Source organism: Triturus cristatus, chromosome 4_1 (genome assembly GCF_964204655.1).
Source record: "Triturus cristatus chromosome 4_1, aTriCri1.1, whole genome shotgun sequence".
In the NCBI taxonomy this organism is placed as follows: Eukaryota; Metazoa; Chordata; class Amphibia; order Caudata; family Salamandridae; genus Triturus; species Triturus cristatus.
In genome coordinates, this window is record NC_140585.1 from 733,465,078 (window position 1) to 733,487,156 (window position 22,079).

Sequence of the window (22,079 nt, forward strand, 5' to 3'; positions counted from 1 at the left end):
TAGGGAAAGTGTTGGATAGCGGAGGGGAATAATTTACTATTCCCACTCCAGCAAATTAATTGGCATTAATTAACAAACAATTAATTAATTAAAAATAATTTACCTCCCACCATATTCCCCTATAAATGACACCACCAATGTCGTAAAACATGACACAATTAACATAATTATTTTACAATTAATTACTCAATTAATAACAATCAACAAGCAAATTAAAAACAATTATTAATAAATTAATTCACACAATTAACACAATAAACATTAAAGCAATATTATGTAAAAAAAATATGTTAAAATGTATTAAAATTAAATTATTAAAAAATGTATTAAAATTAAATTACTTCCCACCCTACTCCCCTATCAACCCACGACCCGCTCTTAAAAGAATGACACAATTAACATAATTAACAATTAATTAATAATTAACAACCAATTAGTACACAATTAATAATAGATTAATTTCCACAATTAACAATATAAAATATTAATTAATTAAAAACAATGTAATTAATTATAATTAAATAACTTACCACCCTATTCCCCTATAACCTACAACCCGCTACGGAACTAAAGCGCAAAATTTACTTAAAAAAACTAAATAACTTCTAAAAATGTAACACATATATTAAAAAACAAATGTAATACTTCCACAAAAAAATAGAACACATACATGTAAAATACACACTAAAATACATAACTCTAACTTAAACACCGGTATTTTTAACAACAATAATTTTTAAAAATGATAGTAATGACTTTGATATTTTTATAAACGATATTACTTACCTTAAACTCGATATTCTTGACAACGATATTCTGACAGTCGATATTTTTGTATTACGTTATTTTGCACTCGATATTAGTGCAAGTTGACATTTACAACTCAATATTATGTCTGTTTACCATGAGTGACATTATCCTGTCCTTCAGTGTGCCTGTGGTCATTTCAACAAAGAAGTCCCTGAGCAGTTGGTCAAAATCACTTCTATGCTTCAACCTTTTTTCAAGTTCGAAGGTAATCAGGGTGTATGATACACCCCCGCAAATATAGATTCTGGGTAACAAAAAGTTCCTCTTTATATACTCTACAAGTGATGTCAGGATATGCCAGGAGAAGACTGATGCCTTTTCAGCATGCTGTGTAAAATATGTAACATGTTACAGGGCTATTACTAAAACTGTAAATAACTCCTCCAATTCATCTTGGGTCACTGATATACCATGGGATAAAATTACTTCTGGCTAGTATCTTATGAGCAACGGTTAAAGTTATGTTATATGGTATTTATAAAGCACGCGGCTACTCCCAAGAGAGTCCCGGTGCTAGGAGCAAAAGACCACATAATGACAAACAGACCATCACCCCACAGCAGAAGACAGTCATATCCTAATGCTGGAAAAGCCATGTTTTTAGTTTCCTTCTGAAAGTAAGGAGGTCCGATACCTGTCTAAGAGACAGAGGTAGGCTATTCCATAGCCAGGAGGCCACCACTTGAAAGGATCTTATCCCTACCCGGGAGAGCAGGACCTTCGGAGTAGAGGTCAGAAGTTGAGCAGAGGACCTCAGGGTGCGTTGAGGTATACAGGGTTGAAATCTTTCCCTAAGGTAAGGGGCACCAATCCTATGAAAAGCTTTGAATATCAAAACTAGCGCTTTGAAATGAATTCTTTTCTGCACCGGAAGCCAATGAAGAGAGGACAGAAGATGGGTTGTGCGGGTCCTGGGTCCTGTCAGAAAGATGGCCCTAGCCGCCATATTCTGGATCACCTGCAATCGGTCAAGTAAGTAATCAGGTAGGCCCAAGTAAAGAGAGTTTACATAGTCCAGTCTTGAAACCACCAGTGTCTGGACCACTACTTTCCTATAGGAGAAAGGGAGCAGGGGGAGAAAATTCCTCAACATTCTCAACACCCCAAAACATGTCCCTGCAACCGATTGGACTTGAGCCTTTATGGAGAGAGCCGCATCCAATTTGACACCCAAATCTTTCACGATGGTGACTGGAGACGAGGGGGGAGACATGTCCTGCGGCCACCAAGTGTGCCATGCTTCACACGAACGTGAGCCGAAGAAGATAATCTCTGACTTTTCAGAGTTAAACTTCAGTTGGTTAAGTCTAAGCCAAGAGAATACCTCTGAGAGGCTGGTGTTAACCACATTGCCCTTGAACTCGGCCCCCTTCTCGCACGTGAACAACAATTGAGTGTCGTCCGTATACAACACTAATTTGGCACTGTATTTCTCGGCGAGGAGAGCAAGAGGGGCCATATACAAGTTGAACAATGTTGGGCTCAGAATTGAGCCCTGTGGGACCCCAACATTCATGGGAGTGATTGCTGCAGCAAAAGTTGGAGACCAGATTGTTTTTGAACGGTTACTTAAGAAGGAGGTGAACCATCTCAGTACTGTGCCTCTGATACCGCCCTCCTTGAGTCTTTGTAATAATCTATTGTGGGGCACTGTATCAAAGGCCACGGAGAGGTTCAACAGCACTAAAACCGCATTGCCTCCTTTATCCAGCGTGGCTTTTATTGTTTCAGCAACTTCTGGCTCGAGTGCAGAAGATGGTTGTCCTCTACATAGTTTGTGGTGACAGTATTGACATATTTCTCCAAAACTTTGGAGAAGAAGGGCAGGGGGGGGGATGGGCCTGTAGTTACTGGCGACCTCAGGGTCTGCCGTAGGTTTCTTTAAAAGTGGGAGAATTTTAGCGTTTTTCCAGGCATGTACCCCTCCCGTAGGGCGGTGTTCAAAATCGAGTTAACTACAGGGTTAATCACTTCTGCAATAGAAGCCAGCACTTTTGCTGGGCGAGGGTCTGAAGGTGAGCCGGACTTAAGAGATTTCATAAGTGCCAGGGATTGCTCCAGAGTGATAGCAGGAAACTTCATAAGGGAGAAATCCGTTGTACAAATGGCATCAGGGGGCAGGCCAATTGCTGCCTCTAGTGCTGGCGACTGAACTTCGAAAGAGTCCTGAAATTGTTTTTATTTTATCATAGAAAAACAGGCCACATGACTGGTCCAATCACTCGTGGGAACAAACGGGCAACCAATTGCCGTGGGAGAGGAGAAACTTTTTACAATATTAAAAAATGTTCTCTACTTTTATTGCCCGCATGATCGATTTTCGTGGAAAAGAAGAGTTTCTTACCCTTGCGGACTTGCCTGTAATTGTCTATCAGCAACTGTTTGTAAATGGATTTGTCAGTGGGACTGTAATTCCTCTGCCACACTCTTTCAAGGCATTTACACATACTTTTACTTTTTCTTAGGGCTTCCGTAAACCAAGGGGCCGAAACTTGGTTTAATTTGGCAGCCCTCGAGGTGGGGGGGGCAAGTTCCAGTGCCCGAAGTTGTAGCCAATGCTCTAGGGAGTGCACATCTCTCTCGAGATTGCCGCTAAGAGAAACAGGGAGGCGACTCAGAGCGCACTGAATTGCCTCAGGCGAGATCAAGTGGAAGGGCCTGAAACTGCTAGCGCAAATTTTTCCCTGTGGTTGGGGTCTATCTGGCTCCCTACATACTTTAAAACCTATTAAACAATGATCTGACCAGGTTAGGGCAAGGGGGACATCTATTTCGATCCGATTCGATGCGAAGATCTGGTCCAGCGTGGGCCCTTTTTCGTGAGTGGGAAAACAGACATACGGGGTTAGATTAAGTATGTCGAGGGATTCACGCAATCTCATAGGATCAGGTTCCAAGGGGTTATCCATATGGATATTAAAATCACCAAGGATCAGGCAGTGACTGTATTTGACAGCTATGGGGAAGATAGCGTGGCTGATAGATTACAAAAAAGTCTCCGCCGGCCCCGGAGGGCGGTAGATTACCACCCCCGCGATGGACTGATGAGCTGAAACATTCAGAAGGAAATCCAAGCTCTCAGCCCTCTCTATCTCCATGATCGGTAAAGAGATGCAGCTGAGGGAGCTCCTAAAAATTAAGGCCAGACCTCCTCCTCTCCCCAAGGGACGATCCTTCCTTGGGATCTGATAACCCAGGGGAATCAAGTTAGCGATAGTGGGGTTGGAGGCACCAGTTAGCCATGTTTCAGTTAGAAACAGCAAATCTGGGGTAGAGTCAGCTAACAGGTCATAGAGTTGGAGCTCATGTTTTTTTACTGAGCGTGTATTTAGTAGGAAAGCCTTCAGGTAATTACCCGCACCAGCCTGCTGAGTTCTATGTATATCGGTGCTTGGTTTTACATAGCGTTCTCCAGAATTGGGGGGAGCTATCCAATAGCAGTGTTTACACGCAAGGGGATCATTTCTCACCAGCGAGTGGATGTGCGGCCTACAGTTCATCCGTCTGCGAATATCTAGGAGGCAATCTCTACCGTACCTTATCAACATAGGCAGCTCTGGAGGTGAACCAGCAGCGTCTCCGGCCCGGCCGCCTCTAGGACGCTGACGGGCACAGACGGGCTTGCCTTAGGCGTGCCTTTGGAGAACCCGCGGCACGCCCGCTGTGCGCACCCGCTGCGCACTCGCGCAGGGTCCCGTTTTGAAGTTGCCAATGTGCAACAACTAGACCGCACCGTCTTGAAAAAAGATGGCGGTGTCGGTTCAAAAGCCCCTCAGAGTCAGGGTTCGATTCCCCCACCCTCTCTGATCAAATTCCCAAATTTCAAGTTTCAACACAGTCAAAAATTCATACAACAGAGCTGAACAGAGAATGGTTAAAAAAATTTAAAAGTATCAGGACATGTGCAAAATAAGCAAAGTTAGCAGCGAGTTCAGCGTGGGACGTACAATGATTGCTCAATTACAGGGCTGGCGCGCTCACGTAGCGTCCCGTTTTGAAGTGCCTAGCGTGCAACAACTAGCCCGCGCCGTTTTGAAAAAAGATGGCGGTGTCGGTCCAAAAGCCCCTCAAAGTCAGGGTTAGATTACCCCACCCTCTCCGATCAAATTAGCAAAAGTAGCAGTGTTCTAGGTTTTCTGCAGCCACTGTAGCAGGAAACCCAAGAGATGCATTTGGAAGTAGTCTGACTCTGGCCTTTGCATTAAAGAGAATGACAGGTCAATTGCTTAGATCTTCCTAAGTTAGGTGGCATACCCTCAGTTTGAGAACGCAAAACATCTTTGCAGACTCTCTGGCTGTGATTGTCTACGTTAGAGGGAGTGAATTGTGCCTGGAAGGATTTTAAAGGGGTAGAAGAGAGCAGGGAATGTTAGCTTCAATTCCACCAGAGTGGTGATTTGGGATTCGCAGTAGAGGCTTACCACAGGTCTGCACCATTAAAAGGAAGTGGGCAAATAATGCCTCTTCTAAATAAAGATTTTACAGGAAATGTATCCTTTTCTCCCACTGCATTGCTGGAAAAGCCAGGCCATTATTCTCTTAGAACTTGAGTACAGCAAACCATTATATTTGGGTTCAACAAAATGTCAACTATCTAAATTGTAGATCATACAGAATTTGCAGCCCAAGGACATACTCGTATCTCGCTTATTTTGGTTGAACTTCACTGGATTCCTATAAGCAAACACATTCTACTGAAGAGCCTCTGTATTGTCCACTGTGTCTTCTTTTACCAAGGAACAACTTATATTGAAGAAAAAGTACACCCCAACATCCTCAACAGGCCCGTCCGAGCATCTAAGGCAGCCACACTGTTCATTGCTATAAGAAGGGGAGATGGAGAGACCGCTCTTTTTTTCTCTGTGCTTCTAAAGAATGCTACAGTGGGAGGATTTTGTTTGGGAGAAGGTAGGCGTGTGAATGTGGCGCAAATCCCTGCCAGCAGGGGTCACATGACTGGCATGTCATCACTGAGGGTTCACTCGGTCATGTGATCTCATTCCTGCTGTAGGCCTCAAAAGGCGGTCAGCTATGCTAGGTTGATCAGCTTGATGGCACCAGATTGGCACCTAGTAACACCCACTACAACAGGAGTTTATGTTTCACCAGTGTTTCACCCCTGGAATTCTGGGGTGCGGGGGTTAATGTAGGAGCCTGATTGAAAGTGGTGAGTGGAAAACCGAGGGGCATGTCTGCCCTGCATTTCCGGCTTTGTCTGAGGGGCTGTGCCCTACGTTGCTGGCCCCCAGTTCAGGGTGGTTCATTCCTCAAGATGGTAACGTCCTCTCCAGTCAGTGATTAGTAATGGACAGTTGAAATTAAGCAAAGGTGTAGAACGTGTACCCCTCTATCAATTTAAATTGTAACATTTAGTCTGTAATGATATTAAGTTGAGGATGATGTACACCCCAACCTTGTTATTGAGTCAGTGTCTACCTATTTACAAGAGGATTGGCGTTAAGGGGATGCTTATGTGTGCCATACAGAGGTGAACAGCCTGATGCATGTCCCGCACCATTGAATGTGTTTCCATTTTGATCTCAGACAAACAATCTTGAATTTTAGGGACTCTTAAAGGTTTGGACTTTCAATAAACCATAAATCGTTGTTGATCGGTAATGTTCCTCGTGCTTCTCTTTCATATAAATTACAGCTTAAGTGAACCACGTGGTTTAAAAAACTTTAAAAATAGCAAAAAGAAGTAAAAATAAAAAGGGTGGCAGTCTGTGGCCGGATGGCTGAAGGGTGTGTGTGTGGGGGAGGGAGGACTTGGCCACTCATGTGGGTGTTGGGTGCAGAGCCTAACCATAGGCCATGCCCTGCTGTCAATTGCCCATCGCCACGCATGGACAAAGGCCGTGCCCGCCGATGGGTTGAGGGCACAAGTATAGCTTGAACTACTGTGATGCTCTGCTTATGACCTCACATATCACATCACTGATGACATCTGAAATGTGTGACTGTGAAAGTTATACTTATGTCAGTCACATATAACTGGCAAACTTCCCTGTTTTTTTAGTTTTTAACCAGTATTGCTTTTCCAGTGAATCTCTGAGTTTATTTACAGAAAGTTAAAATCTTACTCCCTTTCTCACATATAACTTCACTTTAACCTTTGTTTTTTTCAGAGGATATTCACATACATACACTTTATATACAATTTTAATAATATTTAATCATATCCTTTTCTTTTTTTCTTTAGAACTTTCAGTTGACGTGTATGCAACCAAGATTAATCATGGGCACAGCCCCTAGCCTCCTCTGCACTTGGCACATCTTACACATCCTCCCCTGAGAGGTGCCAGCCCTGGGGTGATCTGCACAGACCTTTTTCCTCTGTCCTACTTGTGCATACTCACCTGGGAGTCCTGGGAGACTGCTCCTATCAGCTCCCTGAATGTAAAGGCTGTGGCCCGTTACTCTTCCCATTATTTCCCACTCACTTTTCACCATTTTTCATATGTGACTATGGGTGTGAAACTGTTTTTGCATCTTAGCTGCACCCTATTTATTTAAAAAAAATATATGTTTGCTATGGCGCTTCAGTGCTCTCATATAGTAGTATACAGAATAGTCTCAAACCATTTAATATTTCTAACAGATATCATCTTTGTTAACCTGAAATCCCCTGCCCGCCCTAGCCCTCTGTAAACATCAGCATGTGCTTTCACCCCACTCACCACAGCTTAATTTGAATATCAAGGCCAGTGAGATTGTTGTCCCCTTTAGATTGCTTTGGAGAATGAGGAAAGATAGCATCATAATTCCTTCTTGATTAGAACTGCCAGTATTTGTTAAAGCTATGTAGCAATACACATTTAGAACAGTTCAAAGATACATTTCTATAGTGAGAGATGTCTTTGTCGGGGGAATTTATAGGGGGCGTTCAGCATCTTAACTATAAGATTTCAATGCCTCCAGCATTATATCCCAGCTATGAGCGACACCATTTATTTTAGAATTGTGCGCACTTCTCTATGCAAGCGTTTACTCTCAGCTTCAAGACGTTGAACCAGGGGTGTATTCTCCATTAGGGCTTTGGGGCCGCACCCTCCTGATATTCCTTCACATTCCTGTACAAATATTAAATAGATTTATTTTTTTAGAGATGATAGTATCTCTGAAAAAAAATCAATGTATTTAAGTCTGGGCTGTGTGTCCCATGCTGCCTGTCCCGCCTCGTTCTGAAGCAGGGGACAGAAGCCAAGCAGTAAATCAACTTTCTGTACTGTGATGCACGATGCAGGGCTTACTGTTCTAAAGCCCTTCACAATGTATCATTGCCATCGTAGTTTATGGCAGTATTCTTTAAAGGGCAGTGACTCTTTCTGAGTCATAGTTTTGGGCGTTGGAGTCAGCTGCCGTCTGTCCTTCCCAGGCATAGATCCCACCCTTTGCAATTTGTCACACGTAGGAGTGGATGCAAGCATGTGTACTTTAGCGCCTTGTTCTCTGTAATGGTAAGTGTTAGAATGCTAATCTTCTGTTACATAAATTATGCTGAGACCCCTTGCCATGCTAACCTCCCTCACTGTGACACCCCCAGGCTCTGGTTGCAGGTGGCTGGCCCCATTAGAAGTGGAGCTGCTGCATTTGCTCCCCTGCAAAATGGATCCAAAAGATGAGCAGGCCAGGGTTCTTGTTCCCTTGTGAAGTTGATCCAATGTCCAATCCGAGTCAAACACAAAGCAAGAGAAATGTGCTTACAGTGGGCAGTTATCTGCTGTATGGCATTAAAACTGGCCCTTTTCAGCATGCTGAGTAAAATATGTAACGTTACAGGGCTTTTATTAAAACTGTACATAACTCCTCCAATTCTTCTTGGGTCACTGATATACCATGGGAGGGTTATGACCAAAATTACTTCTGGTTAGTATCTTTTGAGCAACTGTAAAAGTAGCAGTGTTCTAGGTCTTCTGCAGGCACTGTAGCAGGAAACTCAAGAGATGCATTTGGAAGTAGTCTGACTCTGGCCCTTGCATTAAAGAGAATGACAGGTCAATTGCTTAGATCTTCCGAAGTTAGGTGGCATACCCTAAGTTATTTAGAGATAAGATAGTATCTCTGAACAAATCAATGTATTTAAGTGTGGGCTGTGTGTCCCAGGCTGCCGGTCTGGCCTCGCTCTGAAGCATGAGACAGAAGCCAAGCAGTAAATCAACTTTCTGCACTGTGATGCATGACTTACTGTTCTAAAGCCCTTCATAATGAATCATTGCCATTGTAGTTTATGGCAGTATTTTTTAAAGGGCAGTGACTCTTTCTGAGTCATGGTTTTGGGCGTTGGAGTCGCCGTCCCTGCGTAAGAGCGGCCGTCGGTCATTCCCAGGCATAGATTTCACCCTTTGCAATTTGTCACACGTAGGAGTGGATGCAAGCATGTGTGTTTTAGTGCCTTGTTCTTGGTAATAGTAAGTGTTAGAATGATAATCTTCTGTTACATATATTGTGCTGAGACCCCTACCAAGTTAAACCTCCCCACTGTGACACCCACAGACTCTAGTTGCAGGTCGCTCGCCCCATTAGAAGTGGAGCTGCTGCATTTGCTCTCCTGCGAAATGGATCCAAAAGATGAGCAGGCCAGGGTTCTCTTTCCCTTGTGAAGTTGATCCAAATATCCAATCCGAGTCAAACGCAAAGCAAGAGAAAGGTGCTTACAGTAGACAGTTATCTGCTGTATGACATTAAAACTGGCCCTTTTCAGCATGCTGGAAATATTCCCCAAAGCCACACCAAAACAGGTTGAGTATCAACAAACCCAGTTAATTATCACGTAAAACAAACAAGAGATACAATTGAGGAACATCATCAGGAGAAATTGGCCACTAGTGCTGAACGATCTGATTATAGGTCACCTTTTACCCAAATCACCTGCTATTACATATAGAAAAGCCTCCTCTATGAGTACTGCTTTAGTCAAAAGCTGTCCTGAGATAACAGAGGGTGGTAAATGGCTGTCACACAGAAAAGGTTTTGTTAAATGTACCACCTGCCGAGACTGTAAATTTGGGGTAAACAAAACATCATGTTCAACCCCATTAGAGATAAACCTGTCAACATCCAAAACTGGCCCTAGTACGAGTCCTGCAGAGAAGCACATGGTGTGTGCCTTAAAGTTGTGCGCCTTAAAGTCTCTCCAGTCCAGCTGAGCTATGTTGGCTCATTTTATATAAATGCATTGCAGTTCTAATGTGGTCTGCCAACAGAGTGTCTTTAAATCAGCTGCATGCCTCATTGCAAGTACTACATCCCTGCAGGCATGAGGCCATGCTGCTTAGTCTCCAGACCGAGGGCATGCAATGCAGTCTTTAACAATCACATGGTATTAATGGCACAGTTTTATGTTCCCAAGGTTTGATGAAATAATACTCTGAAAAGAAAAGCATTGTGTGTAGTTTTTTACATTTGATTTACAAGATAAAGGTGGACATTAGCGATCATAATAGTCCGAACCATGTTCCCCCAGCCCGCATTACCGCAGTCTTGCATGCCAGTGACATGTCTTTAAAAACATTAATGCCAAAAACAAGGATTGATTTACGAACAATGAGTGTTAAAAACGTTAAGGCAATGCATGTCAGCTATTTAGTTCCTCTCTTATTTAAAGCTTTACTTAATCTTGCCTTCCTCAGAGTTAGCTATTTAATCATGTTGTGTTTCATTCTGTATTTTTCTCCATTCAGACAAAGGCACGAATATTGGCATCTGGCCTAAAATAGATTATGTGGATATATTCTCCAAAGCCACACCAAAACAGGTTGAGGATCAACAAACCCAGTTAATTATCAAGTAAAACAAACAAGAGATATAATTGAGGAACATCATCAGGAGAAATTGGCCACTAGTGCTGGACGATCTGATTATAGGTCACCTTCTACCCAAATCACCTGCTACTACATATAGAAAAGCCTCCTCCATGAGTACTGCTTTGGTCAAAAGCTTTCCTGAGATAACAGAGGGTGGTAAATGGCTGTCACACAGAAAAGGTTTTGTTAAATGTACCACCTGTCGAGCCTGTAAATTTGGGGTAAACAAAACATCATGTTCAACCCCATTTAGAGATAAACCTGTCAAAATCCAAAAGTTCCTTACATGTAAAATGGACTATGTGGTTTATGTGTTGGAGTGTCCCTGTGGACTGTGCTATGTGGGCAGTACCAAGTTACAAGCACACAAGTGGATACTCCAACACATCCAGTCAATTACCAACTCTGACCCAACTTACCCTGTTGCCCGCCATTTTAAAGATGTTCATGGCAACAGTTTGGAACAATTCAGATATTATCTACTGTATGCAGTTCCAAACTTAAGATGAGGAGGCAACAGGGAAGCTATACTAAGAAATTTGGAGACCCGGAATATACTGGAATTAGACACCAAGATGTCAGGAGGCCTAAATATCAGTGAGGACCTTTTCACATGTCTATAGTACCATCAGTGGCATGGGTATTATACAATCTGTACTGACACATTATCGTGGCTCTACCTACCCTCCACCAACTGTTTTTGACGTCCATACCCCCATAACAAACTGTAAAATGACCACGCAAAGTCAGAGAACTAGTGGATATGATATAGCCAATTAATTGAGATTAAATACTACACACGTTTGGGGAACTGTTTCGAAATAAATATGTTCCTTTGCTGAATTAAGGCTTATTTTTATGTCTTTTGTGGCAGCCCAGGAAGAAGGGGTTTTCAACCTTGAAACGCGTTGGCAAGCACAATTACGTAAAGGAACATGAAAGCAGGCTGCATCATGAAGCTGTATGGCGAAGCTCTGTGAGTGACCTCCCAATGCTAATGGGCACTTTGGTGGAAATATTTTGACACGGCAGCCCAGCCGTGGGGAGGGGCACCATTACCGGCTGGAAAAGAAATACAGATTCCAGCAAGGTGAGGCTGTTGTTTTGCACTTTCAAGACGTTTTCCAGCACAGCGATTCAAATGCTAATTAAGCCTGCCTAATGCTCTGCAACCTACTATAGGATAAAAATAAGCCTTAATTCAGCAAAGGAACATTTGAACTTACTACAAGTGAACAAGCATACTCGCATCATAAACTTTCTGTTCCAGCATGCACCAGGTATGTGCACTGAGCACACACCCACTGAGCAACAGTGATGTTAATAAAGCATAGCAATAAAACAAATTTCCTTGCATGCACTGCATCCCCAAATGCGATGCAGTGCATGCAACGAAATTCGTTTTATTAATTTATATGTTAACTTACTTGTAAACCTCCGTAATCCATTGTTTACTACCCCCCACCCTGCCCCTCCCCCTCCCCACGTCACCGCCCTGCAGTTACTCCTACTACCGACCGCGGCTGACTTATGGTAATGACAGAGTAGTACCCTACCCAAGTTGGTTACGTCGTAAGACATCATGGGAATACATTGAGAAATTACTGTCAGCATGTACCCGCTAAATTATCAAATGAAATATACACAAGTAAAAGCAAGGAAATAATAACACAAGGGGTTTATAAAGACATAGTAGCTGAAAGGATCTAGAAACTTGGAGAATGTTTACAGACATAATGCATTGATGCATGTCTTTTAATTGCACTATCTGTCGTTTACTATGCTCTCACATAATTATGCTTTTATAACCATGTTTTATACTCATTTTTGATGTCAGCGGTTGTACTACATGTACGTTTATATGGGCAGTCTGTTCTCAATGTTTATGGGAATATTGTGGCACTTGTCACTTCAAAAGTCTGTTGTCTGTGTTTAAGGGAATACTGCAGCACTTGCCACTTTAAATAGTTAAGTGTCCCACAATGCAGTGGCGTCATGTGCTCAAGGCCTGTTCAGGCCGAAACGCGTCATGGCGGATTGTTTGCAATAAACACTCTTGCACCAGCGAACCGAGGTTCGTGTCCATCTACTTCCAGGACAGGAAAAAGATATAGGTGGAGATATATATATATATATATATATATATATATATATATATATATATATATATATATATATATATTATCTACTGGCAGTCGCCCGTAGATAGTTATAGTTAGGACCGTGTTTCCATAGGAAATCCGCAACATTCTATTTGGAATAACTTTGGCGCCGGTTGACGAATCCTCGCTAATTTTCAAAATAGGTGGGGCGCTCCGCTCCGCTCCTACCCTGAAAGTTTCGGGGGGATTTGTCAAGCGGGGGCTGAGAAAAAAGGGGGGTCCCAAAACGCGTTTTCCCCATGCATTTTCCCATAGGACCTTTAGTCCGAGCTACAGCCCGAACGGCTGAACAGAATTACTTGAAATTTGGCAGAGATGTAGTCCTCAGGTCAGAGATGTGCCTTTTGCACGTCTGGTGTAAATCTGTTCAGTAGGTCCTGAGAAAATAGCATTTAAATCAATATATATATCTGTAAGCGCGCTCCATGCGCTTAAGGTAAGCTTACCGTACGCGTACGGTGCCGTGCGCGAGCTCAATTCTGATTGGTGGTTACATGACTGTAAACATTCGAATCGGTCGAAATCAGAAAGTGTCGGCCGCCATTTTCTGTCTCTCGCACTGAAAAACAAAGGTGGATAACGTGAAAAGGGGGCAACGAAGAGAGTTGCAGACCCCCTAGCGTTTGTCAGGGGGTCCACGAAGGACCAAAAAGTACGAAAAATACATTTAATAATTTTTTTAAAAAAATCACAGAGTGCGCGTACGGTAAGCTTACCGTACGCGCACGGCAAAAAAAAAAAAAAAATGTAAAAAACGAAATAACAATCACATTTATTAAATAAATTGAAGGACCCACAAGGGAGAAAAAAAAATTGTTACTGTGTAAAAAAAGGCGAGGCGCGCACGGTATGAACTGCGCAACGTGGGCGCTCGGTGCGCGAAGCGCACCCAGTGCCGACAGCGCGCGCACCGTGCGCGAAGCGCACCGTGCGCGCAGGGTGTGCGCACGGTGAAAAATCAGAAAAAAAAATAAAAAATAAATACATAACTTAGCATTTCAAAAACTGTACAAATTCACTGAAAAAACCATAGGTTTCACACACGTTATAGTTAGGAATTAGCATTTAAAAAACCTTGCAAATTCACTTAAAAAACCATAGGTTTCACACATGTTATAGTTAGCTGTACATTTCACTCGTAAAAAACCAATGAAATTCCACGTTATAGTTAGATCTGGTAACTATAACTTGCGCGACCGCAATCCACAATGTGTCATTTCAGATGTCATCATTGATGTGATGAGTGATGTCACTGACCATGTCATGAGTGATGTAATATGTGACGTCATCAGCAGTTTATTGTGGGCGCGCAAGTTATAGTTACCTGATCTAACTATAACGTGGAATTTCATTGTTTTTTTACGAGTGAAATGTACAGCTAACTATAACATGTGTGAAGCCTATGGTTTTTTAAGTGAATTTGCAAGGTTTTTTAAATGCTAATTCCTAACTATAACGTGTGTGAAACCTATGGTTTTTTCAGTGAATATATATATATATATATATATATATATATATATATATATATATATATATATATATATATATATATATATGTGTGTATTGCAATCATAAAATACTGTTTTAATATCTGCCTGTGTGTACGCAGCATCCCCAGCAGGTGTGTTAATTGAGAAATGGACAGATTGACCGCATGCAGGTTCAATGTGACGCGCCAGGAGCCTGCTGGGTTTATCTCCTTCATTGTGAATATTTGAAAGAATGGAGAAGTAATCACGCCATCGAAGAACTTCCAGGTATCATAACAACTATTCTCGAAAAAGGCCGGGTTTTCGAAGCAATCAGCTCATAAAGGTATTTGACCCTCTGGAGTTCACAAGTCTGTTTCAAGTTGCAAAACGTCTCTGTTAATGGTTTGCCTGAGTCCGATGGCTCTGTATACAAACTCTCCTAGAGACGACCTTAAAGGTCTGCCATTTGTAAGGGGGGACGCTGTGCCCTCATTTTCTTAAAAAGATGCTGTGATATGTTCCAGCATAGACTGTTCTCCAAAGCGGCTATGTGCGGATTTGAGTTAGGGTTCTCCCCCAGGACTGACAGAAAGGAGTTATGATTGGATATGCTCTTAGGGTAATGATTTTTCCGGCTTTGTATCTAGCCCACAGTTACATTCGCCACCAGCACACCATGGTAAATCCATCCAGTCCAGGGTAAGCAGAGACACAGGCCAGGTACGCAGCTTGACTGACATTAGGGGGCGCATAAACAGGCCAACACTAATTGCCTTCCATCTACTTTACCTTTAAGTAGTGCATATCGTCCCTCTGCATATATAAATGAACTGCACCCTATGTTTTATATTGAATATCTCAGCATGCATTTAAAATGAGCCCTACACAAAAGTCAGAGGTGCCAACCCTTCTCCCTATATTGTGCCTGTTTGCCCAAATTCCACTTTCTTTTCTGAATTCCTTCTAAAGTTATGAGATGTTATGTCTTTCAATAACAAAAATGCCACTTCTGTTCTTGATACCTTCGTACAATAAAAATCTACATTTCCTGTGCATTAGAGAAAATTAGCAGTCTTCCAGCGATACCACAGTCTCAACTGCTATCAACACTTGTCATTGTGGTGGATTAGGGTTTATTTTTTGTCCTAACAAAACCCTGACTGTGGTTTATTTAGCACATCCTCTCATTACTTTTTAATTATACATTTCTCAACTTAGCAAAACCATGTGTGCTTCCCTTCCCTCCCCTCCTAGGAGAGTGTTTCAGAGGAGGGGCTTTCAATTATATCTTGCCGAGATTGGAAGAGAAAGTATTAGCCATACAGATAATTAAAATATCAGATTTGAATACGAATTTACATGGAATCTTGTTTCATCCCTGAATCATTCCATACTAAGCCTGCTGGTTCCAGCCCTTAGTGTGAATACTGGGAAGTATAAAGTTGGGCCATTGGCAGAGAAGGGTCCTATACACTCTCAACCCTGGCTCACCTCCTCTTGGACGGCCCTGCTTGAAATCTAGATCATGATTCTGTATGTCACGACCCCTCACATTGCTGCAATTTGCTGAAAAATGGAGGTTCTGGTGAAAGTAGCTATGGAAATGTTTCCAGTCCTGAAATATAAGTCTAACTTCTCTGTTATTTTGTCAGACTTAGGGGAGGATCCTGCCGGGATGCAGCCTTTGATTAATGGCCATTAAAAGGTACCCAGAAATTCAGGGTGTCAGATGAGTCGGGCCCTTTCAAACGTGCAAAAAGGACCTTGTTTCTGGACACCCTTACCACTGAAATATTTACAGCTGATCTTTTAGGAGTTAAAAAGCTAAGCCCAGAAAGGAGCCTACAGCCAATTACGATTAATGAAACAGCTGTCACACAAGAAGCAGAAAAGAGCTGCAAAAGCAATGGAGGCCTATACGAGATGTACAGTAACATCTGATGTATCAACTGCTATGGTTGTGAAGTGCAGTAAGAGTTCATCTAAAGCCCAGCACTGCTGGGTTGTATGTAGCTCTGCTGGTCTAGTGTGCAGTGCAATATGTAACCTTCACACACATATTGCCAATGTGCTGACTGGAAAAAGAGAGCAAGTTTAGACCCAGTTGATAAGGACAGAAACTCTGGGTAGACATGATAGTGCTTGGCAAAATGAGCCTTTGTGCAGGTGCAGCGTTTTGTAAATAGCCCTGTGTGTCAATTTAGAAGAATGTTGTCGTAGATGCGATAAGAGTTATGAATAATGTAATGTTACAGCATGAAGTCAAAGTACCGCAAGATATTAAAGTTGATAGACCAATGCCACGACAAAAACACTGCCCCGATTCCCCTACCTGGAAACTAAACACCTTCAAGTTATGTAAATTTTGTACAACACTTCATAACAAGGCCAGATGACAACAAGACATTGATTGGAAAGCTGTATAGCAATACCATTCTTGCTTTATATTCCTTCTGTGGTCTATGTCAGATATTTACCAAGAACAATGTCCTGATGCTCCTGAAGGTGCAGGCAAATCTTGCATATGTAATAACTGATTATCTGATATATCTGGTGATATAGTACTGCTGGAGATTTTGAAGAGTGGGTGAGTTAAGGGAGCCAACTCAAATCACCTGGGCAATGGTATCTGCAGCAGGTTTAGTGCTATGCTAGGCAGATTCGTTTTAAAGTACAGTGGATCCATCTTGTGAAGAGGAGTATTCCACCTTCTTGATTCCACAAAAATGCCCTGAAAAAAGCTTAATTTCTAACACAGGTAAGGTGGCCTGCAGGAATTTCGGAGCCCCAAATCATAACTTGGCCACAGACAGGCATAATTTAAAGAGTACAATGTGATCTAAAAAACAGACAGAAACTTGCCATTATTTCAAGGCATTATTTCAAAGTTCACCAAGAAATGTGTCCAAAGAATATGTGTCTGAATAGAGCTGGTTTGCTGCTACATTGGCAGCAGTGAGTTGGCACTTGGCATAGGAAACAGTAAGATGTTGGGCACGGAATAGCTGTGCCCTAGATGAGCCCTTATTAATGGTCAAAGACAGATGTGGAATCAATCTATGAATCCTTAGCGAACACTGTACGGTAGTACTGTGCCAAAATGCTAATTGGCTGCGATATGTTGAAGAAAATTGTAATTCAGGAAACTGACCAATTGAGCAAAATGTGTTAGATGGTTTCTTAATTTTATTTCTGCTACAAACGGTAAACAAGGAAGGCATATGGATCACTTTCATATTTCTCGATGAAACTTCATGTCGATGGCTAGCGCATTGAGTTTGAGTCACAAGGTATCCTGCATGTTAGATTAACAAGCATTGGCATAGCCAATAGGTCTCGCCTTTGGGACCTCATAAGTGTTTAGCCATGCAACAGTTGCATAACTAAATACTTATAAGGACCCAAAAGCGTGACCTATTGGCTATGCCAATGCTTGGTTAACAATATTCTCCGACCTCCCAGGGTAATATAATTTGGGTAATACGTGTACAGAATTGCAGCACACAAGCCCACTTGTGCATACTTCTCGTAACACTCACACCAAAATGCCAGGGAAAGCACCGATCTACATTAAGGAAACATTCTTCCAGGCAGTGTTGTGAAATTCATACCGGTTATGTTCATTCTCCCAAACTCTGATCAGCCTCGTAGTCTAGCTGTTGCTTTGAGAACAGTGTTTGTTAAGTACCTTCTGCTATCAGCACAGTGTCTGTTTATAAACATGGCATTTACACGAACACAGGAATAGAGAAGCGACACATATTTGTGCCAAACATCAATTATTCTTGCCATCTTATGTGGACTTGCACTAAATATTTTTTCATTTAGTTATTGTTTCCTGCCGCAAATAAAATCCTTCCTTTAGTCGTTGACAGTAACCCTACCTGGGCAAACCTGCCACCTCTAAATGCCATGATAACACAATCAAGAGATGAAAGGTAACAGTTAACATTTGCAAGGGTCAGGTGCACCTTGACACTCGAGAGTGCAGTGCATTTAATAACTTTTGATCACATTGAGCTAAATCTGCAAACCACCCTGCAAATGGTGAATTATACAATTATATAGCAAGCAGGCCAACTTGCTATTTATGCAGAAAAAAGCTGCAGAGCTGAATAATTCCAGTGATGATTCTAGCACGCTTTAAACTAAGAGGATGTAGTCCATGAACCTGACCCCCTTGAGCCCGGATTACAAGTGGAGGTGCTATTTATTGTAGCTGATGAATAACGATATCATGGGGCATGTAGTACAAGTTTGTGGGGAATAACATGCAGATTTTGATGTTTTAACACACCAAAATCCACATACGGTAAATACCTTACCTTCTGAAATTTAACGAAGATTGTGATATTTAAGGTATCCGATAATTATGGGATGCGTTAACTAACTTTCAAGTTGTAATTCCAACCCGTGCGTAAATAGGGGTTTACGCACGGGTCACAACCGACAGACTTGTAGTTAGGCTGCAAATGTTCAGCGACTAACTCACTTAGAAGTGGCAACTCTAAAGTAGGTTTATGCAGCCAGAGGCTTTAGACTGACTCACTGGGAGGTTGTGCACTAAAAGCGCCTAGAGGCCATAAGTGAAGAGACGGTGCACCAAGAGGCTTTGCTCTAAAGGTTGTACACTGCAATAAAAGGCTGTATAAAATGGTGAACGGAAACTGAGTCGAAGCTCTGTTGTAAGTACCGTACAGATGGAACCTGCCCTCAACCCTCTTCTCTTTCTAGTGACTTGGCCATGCTGCGCACTCTTCCATGCTAGACACTGACCACCCACCACTCAACCACAGTCCATCCAGCTCTCACCCTCTGCTCATCCGCTATCATCTCACTGCCTAGCAAGGGCTACACTAATCCCCTCCACTCGCCACCGGCGTTGCTTTATAGACTTAGAAATGACAAAGAGTTCAAAGTCTTGGAGAGATGCCAGAGTCCCATCAGATGTAGCACTGCCTGCAGAAAGTGATACGACTCTGAGCATTTACTTCTCGTTCATTCAAGCTAAGATCGAACTTTCTTTTTATTTTATATATTTGTTTGAATGTTTAGCTTGGGTTCAGAGACTGCTTTAGCTGTCCTGCTGGTCATATCTTTTCCAAAAGAAATCTTAATAAAAATGCACACATATAGGCAAACATACTTGGGCTTTCTGCCAGTCGCCTCCTCCATTGGTCTGTTCATCTGTCATTCACATTTTGCTTCTGCCAACTACAGCCTGCAGCATGGGGCTGTGAGTCAAAAGGCTTCAGTAGCTAGCTGTCTTGTGCTGTGAGTGGCGGCATTCCAGCAGTTCTCATGTGCACAGCCCTATGAAAAAGAGTTTCTTTTAATGCTGGGGCAGTTGCACTGGGTTGCTGGGCCACGTCTTTATTTTCATATGAATATATTTGTGCATATTGCTTATGTTTTCAAAAAATAAAAATACATTTTTAAAAAGTGTGTTCCTCAAGGCTAGGCCTGTTGCCTTTACCGATGCTTGTTTATATAGCGCGAGTACAAGGCCCTGGAACATCAGCGCGCCTCACATAAATGCCAATGAAATTGCAAATGGCTTCCGCGTATGCCTTCATTATGGTGTAAATTGCTCATTGGGGGCGGTGTAGTCAGTAACCTTGATCGAGGGAATTGATTTTTCTTTTGCACATTACAGTGTCATGCAAGACACTGACCCTATGCACTAACTCACTATTATTCACTGCATCACTTGTCCATCTCGTGCCCATCCACAGACCACCTACTGCCTAGCTCAGTTTTCTTTGTTGCTGCAACATCAGAATTGTTGGTATTTCCTACTGTGCTTTGAGCCGGTATCTCAGGGTCACCACCAACCAGTGCTTAATTTGAACCAATGGTTTACAGGGCTCAGCATCAACGCTTAATTGTCAGCACCAGGACTTTTGGCGCTGTGTGTCTGATTCAGAGCCAAGTACAATAGTTTCTTATTAATTCAATATATATTGAAATGACCAATACGTGACGCCAAAGCCATTCTTATAGCTTTGGGGCCTGGAATAGTCAGAACGGTCGCTCTTGTAGGACTGTGATGGTTAGTAGTTGTGTTGTTGCTGTAATTGGAAGTGCTGACAGTGCAATGGGTGGTGAAAGTGTGAGTGGCCTTGTGAGGGGAGCCCTGGCCCTTATTTATTTGCGAATTAAGCACAGCCATTAACCATTGTCTGTCTGTCCCTCCCCATGCAGCTTGAAGGCCAGCCTGCAGAAGATGGTGCACAGTGACACCATGGACTTGTCGGGTATCCCGCTGACGGTCAGAGACACCCACCGCGTGGCCTACTACATGCACCACCATGGGGGGAACCTGGTCACCATCGACCTGAGCTTCAACGAGCTGACCGACGACGCCTTCGGCCTGCTGCTGCCCATCCTCAGCTCTCTGCCCAAGCTCACACAGCTGGCGCTCAACGGCAACCGCCTGACCAGGGCCACAATGCGGGACCTGACCGACGCAGTCAAGGATGCGGCCAAGTTCCCCTGCCTGACATGGGTTGATCTGGGCAATAACGTGGACGTGGCGTCCATGCCGCAGCCGCTGCTGGTGGGGCTGCGCCGGCTGCTGTGACAGCAGACCACGCTGCCCACCATCTACGAGAGCCCTGATGGCTGCGATGAGCAGTTTGCGGTCCGCTGTGCCCAGCAGCTGCCAGACGAGGAGGGCGACCAGCTGCGCTCTCCGGAAGCGGGCTGGGACCATGCCCACTCCCTGCCATTCGACAGCTGCGCCAGGTGAAGAGACAAAATCTACCCCAGAACTTGCCTCTTGCAAAAGAGCTTTCCAGGGGAAACCCTGGACAGACGGCTGATCACCCCAATCAGCAGTGTAGGCAACTGTCTCTAGTGCCCGCCGGCAGGGGGCGCAAACACTGAATGCAGAATTAATTTTTGAGCTGCTATTACTAGAGAGTGCAGCAAAGCGACACTTCGCCTAAAGTAGCAAATCCCATGGTACTTGGTAAAAAAAGAGGACACAGACCCTGCCTACAGTTTTCAGCCTACTGTCACCCGCCTGCACTCCCAGAACAACTGATGCCACTGCAGCGTGCCCCGTGGTACAATTCTGCTTTTATTGAGCACAAAGCATAACAAGCATTGGCCGCGCGGCTGTAAAAGTAACGGCCGCGCGGCCGTGAAAGCGAAAGTAATCGCGATCGTGATCAAAGCGAAAGTGATCGCGAACGCGAGGATGGGACGCGCTGTGTGGTATGCACGCGAGTGGTGCGCACGCAGCAGTGATTGGCGGCTGCGCGCGGGCACGCTTGCGTGAACGCAAGCGTTAGGCCAGGGAGGTCTGGTAGCACTTTGGAAACCCGTATACTAAATGTCGAGCAACAGCGCATGAGCTGTTCTAGGCTCAACCTAAAAATGATGATGATTTTAATGTAGCCCATGTTAACGGTTTGACACAATTAGTTTCCTGAAAAAGATTGAAAAGAGGGATACATGTTGCTGCTATCCCATGGGCAAAAAAAACTAGAATGACAAAATGTGTTTTATAATCTAAAATGGGCACACAGGTCGTGCCAGAATAGGAATAAGCGGAATTGAGAATAAGCATTAAATCCTTTCTGATAAACTAGGGCCTATATAATTCTGTCTGAGGCAGGGCCACTAGTGCTTGATATGTTGGTGGATATGTGGCTGGAAAGTGATCATTTAGTTTTTAATTTCTTTCCCTGTAATTTAAGTCAATTTGTGAACTTGACATAGTTGCACCCACAGCTCATTTTAATTTGCCCGTCCACTTCAGGTCAGTGAAATGGAGATTGGAAAATGATATGTTGGCCCGTAGTGTAAGAAAGATAATTGTT

General features: G+C 43.1%; 1 protein-coding gene and 1 pseudogene across 3 annotated transcripts in view; one reads left to right on the forward strand and one right to left on the reverse strand.

Annotated features, from left to right (window-relative positions):
- IGF1 (insulin like growth factor 1) overlaps window positions 1–22,079 on the reverse strand; it is a 422,585-nt gene that overhangs the window by 34,748 nt on the left and 365,758 nt on the right. The window lies entirely within an intron of this gene.
- LOC146855434 (leucine-rich repeat-containing protein 75B-like) lies at window positions 1,740–21,001 on the forward strand (annotated as a pseudogene).